The sequence below is a fragment of the Podarcis gaigeae genome (genome assembly GCF_964106915.1).
Source record: "Podarcis gaigeae genome assembly, chromosome: 1".
In the NCBI taxonomy this organism is placed as follows: domain Eukaryota; kingdom Metazoa; phylum Chordata; class Lepidosauria; order Squamata; family Lacertidae; genus Podarcis; species Podarcis gaigeae.
In genome coordinates, this window is record NC_139678.1 from 39,208,652 (window position 1) to 39,227,987 (window position 19,336).

The 19,336-nt window shown below is 40.0% G+C and overlaps 3 long non-coding RNA genes across 4 annotated transcripts in view; 2 read left to right on the top strand and 1 right to left on the bottom strand.

Moving 5' to 3' along the window:
- Positions 1–350: 350 nt before the first annotated feature.
- Positions 351–3,412, bottom strand: LOC310846750. Of its 2 annotated transcripts, XR_014565534.1 has the most exons (4): positions 3,316–3,412; positions 2,356–2,560; positions 1,491–1,575; positions 351–633 (listed from the first exon to the last, which is right to left on the bottom strand). It is a non-coding gene; the product is annotated as an uncharacterized lncRNA (long non-coding RNA). The 2 variants fall into 2 exon arrangements; XR_014565535.1 differs by having other exon boundaries at positions 1,491–2,560.
- Positions 1,237–7,389, top strand: LOC310846758. The gene is made up of 3 exons (XR_014565540.1): positions 1,237–1,272; positions 5,855–5,891; positions 6,882–7,389. It is a non-coding gene; the product is annotated as an uncharacterized lncRNA (long non-coding RNA).
- Positions 7,390–17,634: 10,245 nt separating this feature from the next.
- LOC310846763 overlaps positions 17,635–19,336 on the top strand; it is a 75,938-nt gene continuing 74,236 nt past the window's right edge. Inside the window, exon 1 of the long non-coding RNA XR_014565542.1 lies at positions 17,635–17,962. This is a non-coding gene — a long non-coding RNA (uncharacterized lncRNA). The remainder of the gene's footprint in view (positions 17,963–19,336) is intronic.

The following is a 19,336-nucleotide window of genomic DNA, read 5'->3' on the forward strand; positions in this document are numbered from 1 at the left end:
GAATGAATGAATGAATGAATGAATGAATAAATAAATAAATAAATAACTGTTGCCAACTATATCTGAATGACCCTTTGCAATATTAATAAGCACAAATAATGTGCACAATACAGTATCTGGAAACACACTCAGACCCTCCAAGTGTCCCTATTTTCCAGGGATGTCCCTGATGCAGAGAAGGCATCCTGGATTCTGATTTGATTCTGGAATGCCCCTCATTTCCTTAGAATGTCCCTATTTTCACTAGAGAAATGTTGGAGGGTATGGCGTTATCCAACCCCTGAGCTGTCTGAAGGCATTCCTATATAGGGAAGGTTTCTTTTTAATGTTTAATGTTTTATTAAGTTTTTATACATGTTGGAAGCTGCCCAGAGTGGCTGGGGCAACCTAGTCAGATGTGTGGGGTATAAATAGTAAAATTACCATTATGGAATGGGATGTCCCTATTTTCATCAGAGAAATGTTGGAGGGTATGCACACTTAATTTGTGCTTTTGCACGGGTTCAATGCTCCAAGTCAGTTTCTGATGCCCCAAGTTGTAACACATGCTGGTGCAGCAATCTTTGTGTTTAATCCAGGTGTTCCCAAGCTGTGGTCCTACCACCAGAGCTCCACAAAGTTCATTCAGCATTTCTGTCAAAATATAATTTAAAAATCATACAGCACCTAGCACAGTGCATTATAACTGCTACAACTGGCGGGGGGGGGAATGAAGTGGTCTGCCAGGACCCTCAGCATTTTCAAGTGGTCTGAGGAGGGGGAAGGAGTTAGGGAACCACTGGTTTAAACCTACATGCTGATTTGCTTGTGCAGCAACTTGTAAAATTTAGCCAATTTACTGAACTAGAGTAAAGTAGAGTTCAGTAAATTTATAGAGTTTTCATTCTCAAACCGAAATCTGATCGAAGAAATAGATTACAAATGTCTCCAGTTCTTGAAAAAGAAACCTTTTGTCTCTTTTACTTCTTGGTTTTAGGACGAGAAACCCTGTGTACTTAATGCAAGTGGCAGTAACATTTGATAAACAATATAAATAAAGTGATTCTGTGAGTGAGGCTGTAACCTTATCCAGTCTTCCCTGCAAGTAAGCCCCACTGAACTCGGAGTACAAGATTGCTCTGTAAGTAAATGCTGCTGCCTACAGTGATGCATCATTGCTGGTTCTGCTACGTTTATGATATCATAGACTTCATTGCCTCTTTTGTGATGTCATAAATAAAGACACCATGAGGTCATGTGCCTTCTGATACCCAGGGAGAAGCCAATCCTGAGGTAAGGAATTGACAAAATTGTTTAAGGATTATTGAAAATATAAACCAAAATTGTTTTCTCGATAAATATAATTAGCTGCATATATTGCATTTTCGAGTGGAAGCAGCGATGTTGGGACCAGCTCTTTAAATAAAGTAGGACCTCAGTGGTCTCCAGAGAGAACATGCATAAAGCAAAGTAAATGATTTTCTGTCAACACTAAGTAGACAGGTGCTTACATTGAACAGCATTCTAATATGTCTCTGAATATTTATGTCTTCTTTTTCAAATGCATTGCCCATGAATGTCATAGCTGTCAAACGTCTGTATACAAGAAGATAAAAAATGAAATTAATAAAAGGCAGATCAACATTTTGTTTGTTTAGAACACTTTTTCTCCCTGCTGCCTCTTCCTTTTTCTTTTTTTTTAGGTTAGCAATATTTGGGTTTCTTAGTTTGTTACTCTGAAGGGGGAACATTTCCGACTATTCAATAACAGCAAGGAAAGTACAGTTAGTGTGGTAAGCAAAGGATGCCTGTAGTGCTAAATTGGTATGATCCAAATTCTCTGGTTTAACAGGTTTGTCACTTATTTAGCAGATGGCAAAAATCAGTGGCATCTCACATCAATCTAGGACCTCATGTTATTTCTGTGATTTTACTTTGGGTTTGTTGTAATTCAGCCTTGTATTTAAGCACACCCACGATAGTCACCGGTGAAAAGAAATTGCATGCAAGTGAGTGTCTCTTCCCTCACCTAAATGAAGAAACCAGGTGAGCTGCTAGAGGAAGGAAGTTCCTACCTTTGCACCAGCTCTCTCCATCCCTTACCTGCCAACCCCAGCAGGCTAGTAGATATTTTTTTTACAGGTTATTAACTTCTATGAGTTTGTTTTAAGGCCATTAGAATTGGATTACATATTTTATGTAAACTGATTTGAGTGTTTTGGAAAGGTAGCCTAGAAATGTTTTAAACCAGCAAATAATATAATGCAGTCAACGCCCTAGATCTCTTGAACATCTATCTTCCTTGACAATAGTTAAGGATATATCACTACCTGCTCCTTGCTTCTGACAATAACCCCTCTGCTGGGGCTCGCTCACCAAAGAGCACTTGTCCCAGAATTGGGTCTTGGCTGCCAGGATTCCAACACAAAACCTCAAATGTTGCAACTTCCTCATGCAAGAGCTGCTCCATGCCCTTGATCATTTCCCTTGCCCTGTTCTGAACCTTTTCTAGCTCTGCAGTGTCCTTTTGGAGGTGAGGCAACCAGAATTGTACACAGTATTCCAGGTGTGGTTGCAAGCACTGAAATGACATCGCAGCCAATGCCCGCCTTATTTGAAAGCCAACTCGTTTGGCTTGGATGTAAGTGAGAAACAGAGTTGGGATGTCAGCAATGTACTAATGACACCATTCTCCAAGTCCTGTAGGGGATTCTCCCAACAACTTCACGCAGATTATCATGATTATTTATTAAATTTGCAGATCCCAGGACGGTTCACAACACAAAGATACAATATATAAAAGCCCCCCCCCCAATACATAATAAAAACTGGAATAATTAAGTGAGAAATATTTTTTGGGGGGGAGCAGGGCATGGTTGGTTACCTTCAGCTGACTTGCAGTGAGTTTTGTTTGTGTGTGGGGAGAGGGGTTGTTGGGTCAAGTTAGCCATATTGATTTGTATGCTGTCAGTGGGTTCTTGTCTTGTTGCGCTGTAATAAAAACAAATGAAATGAAATGAAATGAAAGTACACAGTAGGCTTCATGCATAGTGGTTTTGGTAAAGTAACTACAGCCACAAACTGCCCACTCAAAATTGTGCTCCCAGCCCCACCGACATGACTGCAAAGTTTAGAAAATTGTTCCCATTGGTTCCAATGGGAACTTTTTTGAATAAGCTTCATAGCCATTCAGGGGGCAAGACTCGGGGGAGGGGTGTGTGGCTGGGCTAGGAAGGAAAAAAACCTCTCCCTGTGCCCTGAAATCCTAATAATAATTGGACACACATGCACATACACACAGAGCGGTAATTTAACAAAACTGAGACATATTTGTACCCGATGCATTAAGCAGAATGCGTAGTTTGTACTTGAATTCTCTGTCTGGACACAGTAGAGCACCTGGGGATTCTAGCACATGGGTCCGAAGAGCATCCTAGAAACAAAACAAAATTCGACTTCCAGTGTTGTTGTTTTTTAACTTTAGTCTTTGGCTAAATATGCTGTCACATTGGGACTGCTGAGTTTGCATTACCTACAGCCAAATACCAAACAAAGAGTAGTTTGTGTTCCGAAAGTGCTCCAAAGTTATACATGTTTATTTTTCATCCTTTTTCTTCACAACTACATGCCAAAAACTGGCTTCTGCATTAATAGGCACAGTGTAGTTTTTGAGGAAATTAGTCATAAGAACCCAATGAACCTTCTGCTATTCAACACCGAGGAAACTACAGAAATGGAAATTCCATCAAAGAGCAGAAAGAAGGGAGAAGAGTCAGCTCAATGTTATTTGTCCACTTTTAAAAACATGTCTCTTTTGTATGTCCATCTTGGGCAAACAACAACAAAAACCCTTTGAATCCTGTATCACAGAAACTCCATGCAAAATATTCCCCAAACCCCAAGTTCCTCTTTATTTGTGGCTATTGTGGTCATTCATAAATGTAACACTTCCCTGGCAGCAACAAGAACTAGATCTCTCCATCACAAGGCAATTGCTTCCACACTTATAAGCCTGAACAGCAGTTTCCAACCATGTTTTTATTTAAATAGAAGCAGGAAATAATAGCATAGAGTTTCAACTGATTTTGTAGAATGATCTGCATCTACAAACGTGAAAAGGCCAGCATAGGTTTTTGCTTTGTTTTTAATGAACGACAACAGATCTTGTGGCACCTTAAAATGCTAACAAATTTGTTGTGGCATAAGCTTAAGGAGCCCCAAGAGTCTTTGTTGTTTTTGCTGCAACAGAGTCACAGCGCTACCCCTTTGGTACTTTCCGTACTGAACCTAAGCTTAGACTTCGTAAGGAGAAATTGCTCCTAGGCACACCGTTGATATGCAGCCTCTGATTATTTGGATTGCTGTTTGTACAGCCAAAGGGAAAAGGCATAGACTGGGGCCAAGGGACTCTGTTTTCACTACCAAAATACCTGGGGGTGAAGGAAGGCCTTGTGAGTCAGTTTGAGATCTTTTATTTTGTTTGTGGCAGAGCCAAATACTGCTGTCTAAAGCACACACACACACAGAGAGAGAGAGAGAGAGAGAGAGAGAGAGAGAGAGAGAGAGAGAGAGATCAGTCCTTCAACTGGTAGGTTGAATAACTCTAAGAAAAAGTAGAAGTGTCCTGAGAACTTCTTGGATCTCAGCTCATGAATGACAGCTTGGGAGGGACAAAATTCTAAGTCAACTTGGAATTTTTTTTTTGTAGTAGGAAACAAGCAAATGCAATGCAATGCAATGCAATGCAATGCAATGCAATGCAATGCAATGCAATACAATACAATACAATACAATACAATACAATACAATACAATACAATACAATACAATACAATAAACAAGTAGACTTAGTAACATGTATTGCAGGAACAGAGAGGATCATGCAGTTGTAACAGAGTGTTGCCATTGAGCAAGACTACCTGCAAGGGAGGAAGGACGAAAGGGTGTAGGCTGGTGGCTGAAGAAGAGCACCCACTGGTAGGGGGCACTAAGTGGTGGTGAATGCTGGGTCTGAGGCCAACACTGGGTGAGTCTGTACTTGTATTTCATTTGAATGATTCCTTAGAACACCCACATGTGAGAGAATGACAACGCTGCTGCTAACTCGCACCACAACTATTTACCCGCCCCCCCTTCTTAGAGGTTAAGGAAGATAAGAGAATAAACTGCAGAAAGCTTTGCATATCCTGTTCCCGTTCTGCCATTTTCTCTCTTCCTGAAGCTGGGATGATGAGATTCTAGGATTTTCAGTATAAATTGGCCAAGATGAAAAAGCAGATGTTGGCGATGTTTGGCTATGATTAGGACTGGCTCGTGAATTCTAAGGTTCATAAGTTCATTTCAATTCAGACAAACATCCACATGTTTTGTTGCTTATTCAAATGTAACTATTCCTCTTTAAGTTGGATATATGGCTGGAAACATCATACTTCTTGATACGAGCCATGTCAGTAACACTCTTGCGAAGAGAAGTTCATCTGCTTCTGATTAACAAAACCAGAAAATACAGAAATGCATAAAAATGAGAGACTTCTCTGGATGGGCCTTATTATTTAATCCCTTTTTTCAATGCGGCGGCATATATGATTTTCCTTTTGATCCAAAAAATATGGCTATAGTTTGCAAAATGTGTTTGCCATATTAGGAGAACTGAAATGCAGAGGTAATGGGAAGGGTTTCTTTCCTTCTTTCTTTTTAAAAAAGATCCCTATAGACTCTTTGCCACAAACAATCCCTTGCTGTTAAGTGTAAATCGAAAGCTTTTGTGTGGTTTCTAACAGAACACAGCATAAAAATTAGGATTCCATTCTGTTCTTTGTTTCTACAGTATGTAAAAGTAATTCAGCAGAAATACTGATAGCTTGTTCCAACCCTAGGTAAAATCCCATTTGGCCTGAGCAAATTCCCCTGCAGGTGAGTTTAAACCTAAATATAGGTTATGTGAAAATACTCTTAGATGACTATTTAAGAAGTTCTAGACATGGGTCTGCTGCCAAAAACACAGCACAGCTTTGTGTCTCATTCTCTGTCGAAAATATCTAGGTCTTAGTTTTACCCCTAAGATATAAAGGGGGAGCCTGTGTTGCCCAGATGTTGTCACACTGCCCACTCTCATCATGCCTGACTGTTGGTCATGCTGGCTGGAGCTGAAAGGAGTTGGAGTCCCACATCTGGAAGACCACAGGTTCTCTATCCCTGCCCTAAGATCTACTGCAACGTATTGTTTGACATGACACTGTCATAGTGTGGACATTGTCACACTGGAGGGAACCTCCCACAATGATAATTTCATGCAAAGAGGTGGACTGTAGAAGATGTTACAATGGACAAACAAGACGAGGACAGCCTTGTATAGTGGCAACCATACTTTGTTCTTCACACTTGAAAAAGGGAGGTGAGAAATGCAGCCTTTCTTCTCTGTGCTGGCATATTGCTGGATAAGCTTGATTCACTGACTTCTCATATATGTGTGTACAAGAATATGAGGAGTCTTGTATCTCGTTCAGAGGCCCTTGGCTCTCTGAGATGTGTGAGCCTCTTGCCCGTGGCAACACTGCCTTGTGGGGGGGGGGGCAGAAAGATGATGCCAGGGCAATATAAAGGCAAAGCTAAAATGATTGAGTCTAAGTGGCAGAACCTATATGTGTCTTTTAAGACATCTGACAGCCAAACTGCACATCCCAAGTTATACTCAGGCACATAATTAGAGATGACAGAGAAGTTCTTTAGAGCCAGTCTAAGAGATCAACTCTGAGGGATGGTAAAGCCCCTATCAAACAAGAGAGAAACTTTTAAAGCCCTCAAATTATTTGCCTTCTCAGATCAAAATCTGAGCCAAAGAATTCTGAGTGTCATACCTATTGGATATTCTGTGTGTGAAAGAATCATTTGTTCCCGAAACAGGGAAGAACAGAGAAGAAGTTTCAAGAAGCAGCAAAAGGCTGAGATTGTTTTGTCTATGCAAGGACATTTTCTGTGGGAACCGTTCTTTGGACATGCGCAGTGTGACAGGAAGTACTGATATCAGTGGTTCTGTGTAACTTGTTGCAACTTGTTGTGAGTCTCTTGCTTGTGTCTTGCGGTGAGAGAAGCAGAGAGAGACAGTCTTGGACTCTTGTTGGACTCTAAGCATGCCTTGACCATGACAGTCTGTATATATTTGCTACCAATATGCTTTTGTGCTTGTCAAGTAAACCTCTACACTTGACTGAATCTTCATGGTGTCCATGAGTGTTTATTGCCTACTGCGTGTACCTTCAACCCCAAAGACCCTTCCAAGGAAGGAGCTGCATTGAGATGTAACTATGCTGAGTAGGGATACTGGCACACACACACAGCAAAAGTGACGCCAGACGCAATCCTTCTAAATCACCCACCAGAGGTTGATGGATTGATCCAGCAATACCACTCCCTGTTTGCTAGTCCTCACTATTCCCCCCCAAACCCCCACCTTGCTCACCCATGACCTCCAAAACACACTCTCCCCCCATACTTACATGAAAAGCAGTAATTGTGGGAATAGCTGTTGGTAGTGAATGGTGAGAGGAAGTAGATTTCTTTCCTTCCCACCCTTTTTATTTGTTGCCCTTATGCTCCTGATAGTACAGTACACAGGAAAACCTTCTGAGGACCATGGAATAGCTCCATAGTTCCTAGACTTTGGGTTCTAGGGTACTGTTACCAGTGCATGAGAGGTGCAGAGAGTGTGTGTGTGGGGGGGAGAGAACAAACCTACCTTTTTGCTCTACGTGCTCCTAGCAAAACAACAACAAACAAACCTATGGTCACGTAAAGCATACTCAATAAACACACAAGACGTAACCGGCTCTGTTCTTAGATAAATAAGGTATACTATTCATAGTATCAAATCATAAATTTCAACAGAGGTAACGCATAAAAGTTCAACAAACGAACAAAGCAGAAGACCCAGTGAATCAGATCATTCTCCAGTCAGTTCACGCATAAGGTCAATCCCTATAATAGTGTCTATTCCACCTGTCTGTTCATAAGGTCCTAACAAACCACATGTTGTTACAGTTCCACAGAATCCTTTCGCAGCCACTACTTTCAGGGAAGGGAGAATGTGTTTTCCAAGCTCAAGAAAATTATCTCAATTTTCCTGATTCCCCCCCCCTGTAATCCCCCCCCCCCGGGTTAATCTAGTGAGAGATTTGGGGAGCTCACTCAGCTTTACACACATTGTACCTCCTTCCAATGGCTTCTATTGTTGGTAGGGATCATTATGGCTGTACTTCCACTGGGAAACCACATATTGTGAAACTATGTGTGATGGCAGATCTTCTGATCTACAGTACTTTATTTTTATTTTTATTTTATTAAATTTCTATGCTGCTTTTCATTCACGGATCATAGCGCTCCATACCAAGCGTCATATTCAGATGTAAAACAGCCATGGTTTGGTGTGTTTTATTAATTTTTATTTATTTCACAAAATTTATATACCACTTGATAAAGCGGTTTGTAAACTGTGTTATTATTAAACTGCTAGTACCTTCAAAACCAATATTTCTCTTAAAAAATTAATTTCTGTCTCTATATTGTAGGAGTCAGAGGAGTGAAAGTGTGTGTGTGTGTGTGTGTGTGTGTGTGTGTGTGTGTCCCCGACTAGTGTAAAATACAAATGTGCTGAAAGGAAGCAAAGTTTGCAAAATTTAGGAAATACTATAATTAATGCTGTCCCACCAGGGATCATGATGCAGTCTGTGTTTCGTCTTTTGTAAGACACCTTCGCTCTTCTGTGCACAGGAAGGACAAACAGGGAAGCAGGAGGTTGCATGGGCAACTATAAATCTGACATTTCCTGACTCAATCTGCAACCTAAACAACATCCTTTTAAAATAGGTGTGGAACGTTTTATTTAACAGTAATAATATGTACAGCTTCCCCCTCCCCCCTCCCCCGTTTTAATGGAACTCTGCCAGTTAATACCAGCTGATATGCCGGTCTTTTGATTTTTATTCCCAGAGGCCTCAACTATACACCAAAATTACTTCACCTGCCCCTGAACTGTGGACATTTCTGGTGTTGAATGAACATGGCACCTCTTTAACAGGGCATTTTGATGAATGTGGTCTATATGCTGTTCAATAGGTCAGGGGAGGAAAAGGAAGAGACGAGGTAGCCAAAACTACAGGGAAAATGTTATTACGTAGAATAGATCAACTCAGATTGGAATTCGTCCAGCATGCTGGGGACGGAGGCTGTTAAAACTATTAGCAGAATTGGTAAACTTCAGAAGTTGTAACATTATGTTGTTTATGTGCAGCCAGTTTTTAAACCATCATGTCCTTTCTTGTGCCCTTTTCTTCTATTGATGCTAAGTATTGTCCTTTGGTTTTGAAAGGTTTTCTTTAAGCTGTTTCTTTTTCCTGAGGAGTCAGCTTCCTCTCCTTATGGAAGAATTTAGCTCTCCTCCTTCACTGGTATAGTTGCCTTTGCCTTTTACAATTTGTTTATCCAGTGCATATAATAAACACGGACTTCATGGCTTTGCCATATGAGTCAATGCACTGCAGCAGCAGTTCATGGGATCTAGCATTCAACATGTTAAGCTAAAACTGACTAAAAGTTTGAAACTTGGCATTCATCCATACTTTAATATGGTGTCCATAAGCAATGCCCCTTCAAGGGACAGCAAGGACAGTTAAGCCTAAAATTGCACATTTAAACAATTTTGTTGCCTGGGCTGAGAGTGACATGTGTGCATTTTTGTTCTTTGCTCACTTTATGCTTCAAGCCTGCGATGAACCTCTTGGTCTGCAGCGGCCGCTGCTATCTTTACACCACAGCCTTCAGCCTGCTATACACCACCTCCTCCTATCTGTATCCTGTTACAGTGATACATCGGGTTAAGTACTTAATTCATTCCGGAAGTCCGTTCTTAACCTGAAACTGTTCTTAACCTGAAGCACCACTTTAGCTAATGGGGCCTCCTGCTGCCGCCACGCTGCTAGAGCATGATTTCTGTTCTCATCCTGAAGCAAAGTTCTTAACCTGAAGCACTATTTCTGGGTTAGCAGAGTCTGTAACCTGAAGCGTATGTAACCTGAAGCGTATGTAACCTGAGGTACCACTGTACTCTCAGCTGCAGCTCTTGTGCTCCACACATTGTAAAAGAGTTGAGATACAGGGCTGTGCTGAGTCCTCCTTTAGGAATGGTTTTGTGTTGCCTTCAGGGGCGTTTTCTACGGAAGAAGGTGCAGAAAGGGAAGGTGTTGGCCACACACCAAGAATTCTGCTTTGGGTGGTTTGTGGTGCACAAAACAAAGTACCCATTCTCTACAATACAAAATCAGGCCCATGAACAAGGAAACACCTTGTCCACCTTGTTCATCTCTGGGAAAGACAGAAGCACCAACATGCATGGTTGACAATACTATGATGCCTCTTGAAAGGTCTGTAGTCCTTCTGCATGATAGAACCAATGGATTGTGCAAAGTCAATGAGGCAAGGCACCATCTGTTTTCAAGAAGGTCACAATCCCCAGAGACTATTCCGCAGGTGGCTCTCAAATAGCACACACTGCATACAATCTGTTGAAGAGATCTATGTTACCAAGTCTTGCAGTCTGGGGTTGGGAAAGGAAAGATGGATCTCAGGGGCTGGCAACCAAAGTGGACAATTCTTGACCAAGCTCAGAAAAGGTGGTATGAACTAATATTTCTTTATATATTGCTTGATTGTAATAAAACCTCTAAGCAGTTTATGATAAATATTAACATTATCAATAAAAGCAGCTAAACATAATTAAAAACGGAGGTAATTAAAATTAGCGGCAAAAAAGATTAAAACACTTTAACACCTGCATGTCTGGATAGACTTGCCTAAAACACTAATAATAATAATAATAATAATAATAATAATAATAATAATAATAATAATTTATACCTCTCTCATCTGGTTGGGTTTCCTCAGCCACTCTGGGCAGCTTCCAACAAAATATGAAAAATACAATGAAACATCAGTCATTAAAAACTTCTCTAAACAGGACTGCCTTCAGATGTTTTCTCAAAGTCAGATAGTTGTTTATTTCCTTGACAAGCCCTCTACCTGGTTCCCCGTAACCTCACTTCTCACAGTGAGGGAATCTCCAGAAGGCCCTCAGAACTGGACCACTGTGTCTGTGCTGAATGATGGGGCTGGAGACGCTCCTTCAGGTATACTTAAAATACTTTAAGCAGACACCAAAATGATGAAAGCGAAGGCACCTGCCTGGTGTAACCAGGCAGGAAGTTTCAAAGAGTAGGTGCAACCACACTAAAATATGTATTTTTGGCTCCTGAAATGGGCTCAGTTCTGCAGATCGAAGTGCTCAGGTGTGCATAGATGCGGTAAGACTATCTCACAAGTAAACTTAACCAAGCTATTAAGGGCTTCATATACTACAGGTAACATCTTGAACTTGGCCCAGTGCAGCTCTCAGATCAGAGGTGTTATATGCTGACAGGGTTTCCTGTTGGCAACTGTGCTGCAGGATTCTATACTAACTGCAGCAACCAGATCAAGCACAAAGGTAGCTCCGCGCAGAGCGCATTACAGTAATCCAATCTGGATGCTATAACGGCAGGCATAAGTGCTACAAGGCCAGTCTTAATTGCACTGCTCTTTATCACTGTGAACGAAACCATTTTCAGGAATGATTCAAGTTGAATCCACAGCAGCTACACATTCTTCACAAGAGTGCGCATTTGGCATAAACAGAACACATTTCTAGGTTTCTAGTCGATAAAATAGGTACATGACTATATTTATATCATATTACACGGTATCGATCTATCCACACAAAAAGCTTGTAAATTTATTTTTGGATTATGAATCTTTGGTATTAATATTAGCTTGGTGTTTAATATAAGCTGGTTTTTCAGAAACAGTATCCAACCCGGTTTAGCCATTTGTGTATATTTATTGTCTATGCACATCCATTTTGTATTTGTCATCCAAATATTTTCAGTCATGACCGATCACTGTTGGAGACATGTTCTTGGCACAGGGGATATTTGTTTATAAGTGAATTAAAACTCATATATGTCATGGTGGATCCATATCAGGAAACGTTTGGGCATTATCACGGCATGTCCATGATGCCCTATTTGATCAGAAATCCCAGCTGATCAGCTGCACTATATGTGCTAAATACAGACTAGCATTAGGATCCCACACTAGGAAGCAGTCGTTGACCTTGCTGTGCTGTGGTACAGGAGGGCCGTGCAAAAACTATTGCATCATACCATGAAAGCAAGTCATGTTGATTCCAGAGGTTTATAGATCTGGTTGTCACCAATTGCTTTGGCATTTGAGTACCTATGGACCTAACACTGTGATCTGAAAGAAACATCTGCGATCAAGAAAAGCCCAGTTTGGCTGAAATGGAAAATCTGTGGTTGATCTACAGACAGCAGATAGGGACTAATAAAATGGAGAATTTTGAGAGATCACTTGCTCACAACTCTGGTTTAGGATTAAATGTGTGCTGTTTAGGAGAAGGGGAGAAATGTGGATTGCTGTGCATTTTCATGTAAACGTACTGAATTTGAACTTAATGAAGCAATAAGGAATATGCAAAGCGAAACAAAATTCTCTGAATTTCTGAGTGCTGTTCTGCTGCCAAAAATGTGTACCAGAATGAGTATATTAGAAGAAAGGATGCATACCAATGCATATATAAGGGAAAATAACACACAAAACTGCATTATATTTGACAAAATTTCAAAAATGTGCATGGTAAGAGGAATAGACACTAAATTGATGAATTTTCATGAGCAGTTAAAACATTGTAAACTGATGCAGAAATGTGGAAACTTAACTTAAGGTTTGGAAACTGAGAAACTAGAACTGAAAGATTTGTCCATCTCCAGCTGACACTTATGGTATATTGGAGGCATCTTATGTTTTCAGCAGATCTGGCTTAGAAACATATGTTTATATAGTGAATTTCTACTTAAACAAAGTATGAGTTTTATCAAAAAAATTCCTTCCAGTAGCACCTTAAAGACCAACTAAGTTAGTTCTTGGTATGAGCTTTCGTGTGCATGCACACTTCTTCAGATGCATATCTGTGTATCTGTGTGTATCTGAAGAAGTGTGCATGCACACGAAAGCTCATATCAAGAACTAACTTAGTTGGTCTTTAAGGTGCTTCTGGAAGGAATTTTTTTGTTTTGACTATGGCAGACCAACACAGCTACCTATCTGTAACTGGAACTATGAGTTTTATGACATCTAAGAATATAGTGAAAATATTGGAATCTATGAGAAGGATTAAAGTTGCCTAAGAAACAGGGCTGAAATTACACATTTTGTTAGCTCAGTCATCTTTAAGGTCTTCTGGTTTTGCCCAACCACCTCCTGCCCCTACGGCTGATAGTAAATATGAAGATTAACATTAATGCATTAATACAAATCAAAGGAAAATCCCCCCCCCCATTCTCATAAATGTAGTATGATAGTTTTGTGACTGCCCTTTCTAGCATTTGTAAAACAACCAAACAATTCTAAATGATTTTAGCAAAGGTATTTCAGATGTAATATTTCTGTGTGGATGTAATATTTCTGTATGGATAATACCTGGTCGTTTTGTAATTATCATCAGATAATATGAAAATTACATTTTAAGAAACTCAACATGTTCTCAGTAAAAGGGCTGAATAAGGATGGGTTTGTTTTTTTTAAAAAAATAATAATCTTGACATCAAGCTACTTTGCATGGATTTTGTCTAATTCTCATCTTAAATCTCCCTCACCTGTTTCTGCTAAAAATATTCACCATGCTCTCATATTATATGCTTATTATTCTTATAATATTATATGCGTATTATACACATACACACCAGTTTTCCTAAAAAAAAAAAATCACATTAAGAGATACAACAATGCAGATATCTTTTAAAAAAATACTTAATTATGCTGTGGAAATATAGCAGAGCATGGGGCATTGCTCTTTTATATGTATTATATATATAAGTATAATATATGTAATTTTGCATAGATTTTTTTTTAAAGCCCACAGCCAACAATGTACAAGTGGCTCCACATAAGTGGGTCCTTGAATAGTGATGATGATATTATTATTAATATTATTATTAATAATAATAATAATAATAATAATAATAATAATAATAATAATGTTATTGTAATCCCCAAGTATTGGCCATGCTGGCTGGGGCAGATGGAAGTTGGAGTCTAACAACATCTGCAGGGCACCGGGTTGGGGAATGCTGCTTTGAATGATATCACAAGTCATTATGGGACTTGGATGCCATCACTGAAAGAAAAGAAGCTTGCCATAAATTTAACAGGAAGTTTCCCTAAAGAAGAGTATACCAGAGACTCCTGTTCCATGTATAGTAAGAAAATGGTAGGAGGATATCTTGGAACACAGTTGCTAGTTCCATTAATTCATTTATGTTGCTAGGCCTAGTTTACTTTTCAGTTTACTTTTCCTTAGGACTATTCTTTTAAAAATGCAGTACTTGTATCCTGGAAAGGTAGCAAACTAATATTGGACTTCCAGTTCGTAGAGCTAAAACCTTATACCTTATACTCTTTCCTGCAATGTATAGGTGGGGCAAAATTATTGTCACCTGAACTAGTGGTGTTTGCAGTTCCATGTTCTGAAATATGATGAAAGAGCCATCTAGAGATCTGCTCCTAGGCTCATAAAAGAAATCCAGCTTCATGGAGCTTGGCTCCTTCAGTCTTAAAAGAAATCCCAATCACAAGTATTAGCTCCATTTCTCAGAAAATGGGCCAGGTGGCTGGGATTTCTAGGAGTCCTGGGGGATTGTAAGTCATCTGTAGCAGCTAGGGAAAAGCATTGAGTCAGTGATCCATTTGGGACAAGAGTTCCCCCAGCCTGATAAGATGTGTCTCTCTTATTTGGTATAGAGCGGCAAGCAGTGGCTAACATGTAGTGCTTGTTAGTCATATGCTCATTTTAGAAATTACTACTATTTCTGAAGTGCTGTACAGGGAAAATAGCAGCAGATTGCTTAGCAATTTCTAAAAGAAAATCATGCAGTTAAAAATGAAACCTGAAAAGCAAAACGTATTATCTATTTAGTAAGTATTCCTGATTGTGCCCGTAGATGAAAAACCATTCAACTACAGTAACCAGCTGGCAAAACTCTGTATTTAATACTCTATAAAAAGTATCAAATGTCTCACAGACTGGATCTTCCACAAAGTAAGTAAATGAATTTATATTTTCTCCCCATCTGCTTTATTTAACCCAAATGGCCATAACGTTTCAGTTGACCAGTCAGTCCAGCACTGCTCAGAAGAGCACTTTGAATTTCTTTCTTATTGAAATCAATGCAGTCTTTAATAGTGAACGCTATCTCTGAAAAATTTTGATATTGGATTGTATCCAAAGTTAGCCATTCTCAGAGTGGACCCATTCAAATTAATGGACATGGCTAATTTAGGTCTATCTCAGTGGGACTGCTTTAACTTAGTTGGATATAGCCATTGACACCCTCGTTTGACATTTTCACGCAAAGTGTTAGTGAGAGGAGCATGTAATACCCACCATTTTAAAAAAATCCATTGAAAATATACATCTCTGTTTGAACAATGTAGGATAGCAGTAATGTAGAAAGGCAGTAATTCTTCCAAATATTGGAGACCACAGGAAAGGAGAGTGCCGTTGTGCTCAGATCATGCATATAAATGGCCTCGGTCCAGTATACCGGAAGGTGCGTCTCCACCCCCATCGTTCTGCCCGGACACTGAGGTCCAGTGCCGAGGGCCTTCTGGCAGTTCCTTTGCTGCGAGAAGCCAAGTTACAGGGAACCAGGCAGAGGGCCTTCTGGGTAGTGGCACCCACCCTGTGGAACGCCCTCCCAAATGTCAAAGAGAAAAACAACTACCAGACTTTTAGAAGACATCTGAAGGCAGCCCTGTTTAGGGAAGCTTTTAATGTTTAATAGGTTATTGTATTTTAGTGTTCTGTTGGAAGCCACCCAGAGTGGCTGGGGAAACCCAGCCAGATGGGCAGGGTATTAACAACAACAACAACAACAACAACAACAACAACAACAATTTATTTATGCCCTGCCCATCTGGTTCGGTTTCCCCAGCTACTCTGGGCGGCTCCCAATCAAATATTAAAAACACAAAACAGTATTAAACATTAAAAACTTCCCTAAACAGGGCTGCCTTCAGATGCCTTTTAAAAGTAGAATAGTTGCTTATTTCCTTGACATTTGATGACATATTATTATTATTATGCATCTAGTTGCCCACCCTGAGAACAGGATGCTGGACTAGATGGGCCATTGGCCTGATCCAGCCGGCTCATCTTAAGTTCTTATGTTAAGTAACTTTCAATGACATGGTCCATTAAGAAATGGTTGGGGTGTCAAGATTTTCATTCTCTCCCGTATTGTGGAGAGTGTGTGTGACTACTAGATCACATGCTCTGTGTGTTGGCATTCCATTCTTTGGAAGCGTGGGAATGGAAGGAACTGTGCGCCACTTCCATCTTCTTTGTCCTTTGTTCTGTTCTGTTGTTCTGTCTCGGAGGAGAAGAGACACGCCATAATGGCTCTGTTCTTTATTTTGATTCTGTAAATAAATCACCACACCCAGATACTACATATCCTCAGTCTCAGCTTCTGCTAAGCTCTGCTGCTTGCTTGAACGTCTGGAAGAGTGAATGCTGTGTTATGCTTTCTGGACCGGTGCCGGGAGAAGGCCGTCTCCCACTGAGAAGCACCAACATGGATGGGTGGGTGGGAATATTGGAATTTGCCTCAGTGGACAAGCTGATATGCTACCTCAGAATGCAAAGCAAAGACAAGATACTTTTTTTGTAAGATAGATAATTTATTAATTATATTTGCAGAAAAAGGCTTGTACCAAATACAGGATATGGATTTGCAATTCTTAAAAAAAAAAAAAACTACTTAAGATGTAAATGTGGCTAATAGATAAGATACTTCTAGGAATACCCTTATGTTTTCACAAATGAAGTATAAATTATCATTAGAATATGTTGAATTGTTACCTTGGGTTAAATACTTAATTTGTTCTGGAGGTTGGTACTTAACCTGAAACTGTTCTTAACCTGAAGCACCACTTTAGCTAATGAGGCCTCCTCCTGCTGCTGCGCCGCCGGAGCACGATTTCTGTTCTCATCCTGAAGCAAAGTTCTTAACCTGAAGCACTATTTCTGGGTTAGCGGAGTCTGTAACCTGAAGCGTATGTAACCTGAAGCGTATGTAACCCGAGGTACCACTGTATTATGAGATTTTATGCTCAAAAGTACAACCAACATTTCAATCCAATGCTTGTAGGTCAAAACTGTGTGGCTGTTCCACCTGATTTATTCATTTATTTTAGCAATTGACCATACAATTTTTACCTATGCACATTGGTAAAATGTACATGTGTAGGCCATATCAAGACACACTTCTTTGAAGTCTCTCAGCCCCACTTACCTCACAGGGTGTTTGTTGTGGGGGATGAGGGGAAAGGAGAATATTAGCCGCTTTGAGACTCCTTCAGGTAGTGATAAATCTGGATATCAAATCCAAACAACAACAACAACTCCTCCTCCTCCTCCACTTCTTCTTCTTCTTCTTCTTCTTCTTCTTCTTCTTCTTCTTCTTCTTCAACCTGAACAGGATCCAGTAGGTTCTCTCTGAGATCTTGGTGTTATCAGTGCCATGCTCTAACCAACTGAGCTGTCCAGCTGTTCCCAGTGTTGCGTGACATGGTGATGCCTTTGAACCATGCTAACTAAGGATGTTTCTACATATGCCTGGGAAGATGCAGAAGCTGCCTCAGACCAGTAATCTAGACTCTAGAACATGGCAGAAGGTTTAGAATGGAAAATATTGGAAAGCCCCCAAACTTTCTGCAGAGCAGCACTGCTGGTTTTGCCCAACAATAGTTAATGTCCTTGGCTGTGTATAACAGAGGCAACCTGAAGGCTATTGAACACATGCTATGGGAACCTACAGGTATGTGTTTTAAAATAAATTTGTGTACATTGCTTCTTTTTAAACAGCTGTGTATTTCCAGATAAAAGCCACACACACCCATCCAGTCAAGCCTGCATACTTTTCATTATCTGCCTAAAACACTAACAAAATAATGTATCTTCTCCTCGGGACTTATATTGATTCATCCTGCTGTGAATACAAATTATGGGGCTTGACAATAAGATAATAAAACAGAGAGAGAGAGAGAGAGAGAGAGAGAGAGAGAGAGAGAGAGAAGGAGGAGGAAAGTAGCATATATATATATATATATATATATATATATATATATATATTCTTTGTTTGCAAATGTGGAGCATTAATTGCATTCCTGTGCGGCAATCTGGACTGAGCTTCTGCTAGGCAAATTAGATATAAACTGAAGGTGAGGGCAAAAGGGTCACCACAGCAAGGGAGCATCGAGTGACAGGCACAGGGACCTCCGATGCATGGCTTGCAGAGCAGATGTTCACAAGGATGCAGTGATTATTGAACTGGTAATAAAAAAGCATCAGCTTACAGGCAGCCACGATGGATGCTGGTAATTATAAAGCATCCCCTGGGAGGAAAATGACACAAGTCAGCCGCATCTCTGCAATCACAGGGGCATAATTAAAGCTCCAGTAACAGTTGTTAATAGGGTGCAAATAAAACAGGGGGAAAATTTGAACGCAGTCTTTTTTTAGACAGACGGCAAAGGGCAATGTAATTACAGGGACTGCACATTTTATAATTTTACTATAGGTAGTAAAACAAAGAGTTTTAATATATATTATGGATACGGCGATAGCAACACGTACAAACACACACATGCACAGTGTATAAACAATGCCAAAAGCATTTTGCTCTATGTCGTTTGGATGTAGAGAACAGATTTTTAAACAGAATGTTTATGTTTTTAATTCTTAGAATGAACTAAACAAAAACATAAAGAAAATAGAACATTCATAAATATTTGCCCATTGTATCTTCCAAGGAAGATCCATAAAGGTGCAATGTGCCAAGAGACATGAGCGCTGGCCATATAAATGAGCAGCCTTTGCTTAGGCCTTATTTAAATACGATGCAGAGAAAGCAGGAAGACTATATCCATTGCACAAGCCCCATGTAATCAATTGCTTTGCATGTGGGTACACTGCTGTCATAGCCAGGGTGGGCTGTGGCAACAGAATTATTGATAGCATGGGATGGCGTGTATGATATCATTTTTAATGTCAATAAATACTTCATTTTCTAACCTCAAGTAAGGAAATCAGCCCTGAGTGCTCACTGGAAGGACAGATCCTGAAGCTGAGGCTCCAATACTTTGGCCACCTCATGAGAAGAGAAGACTCCCTGGAAAAGACCCTGATGTTG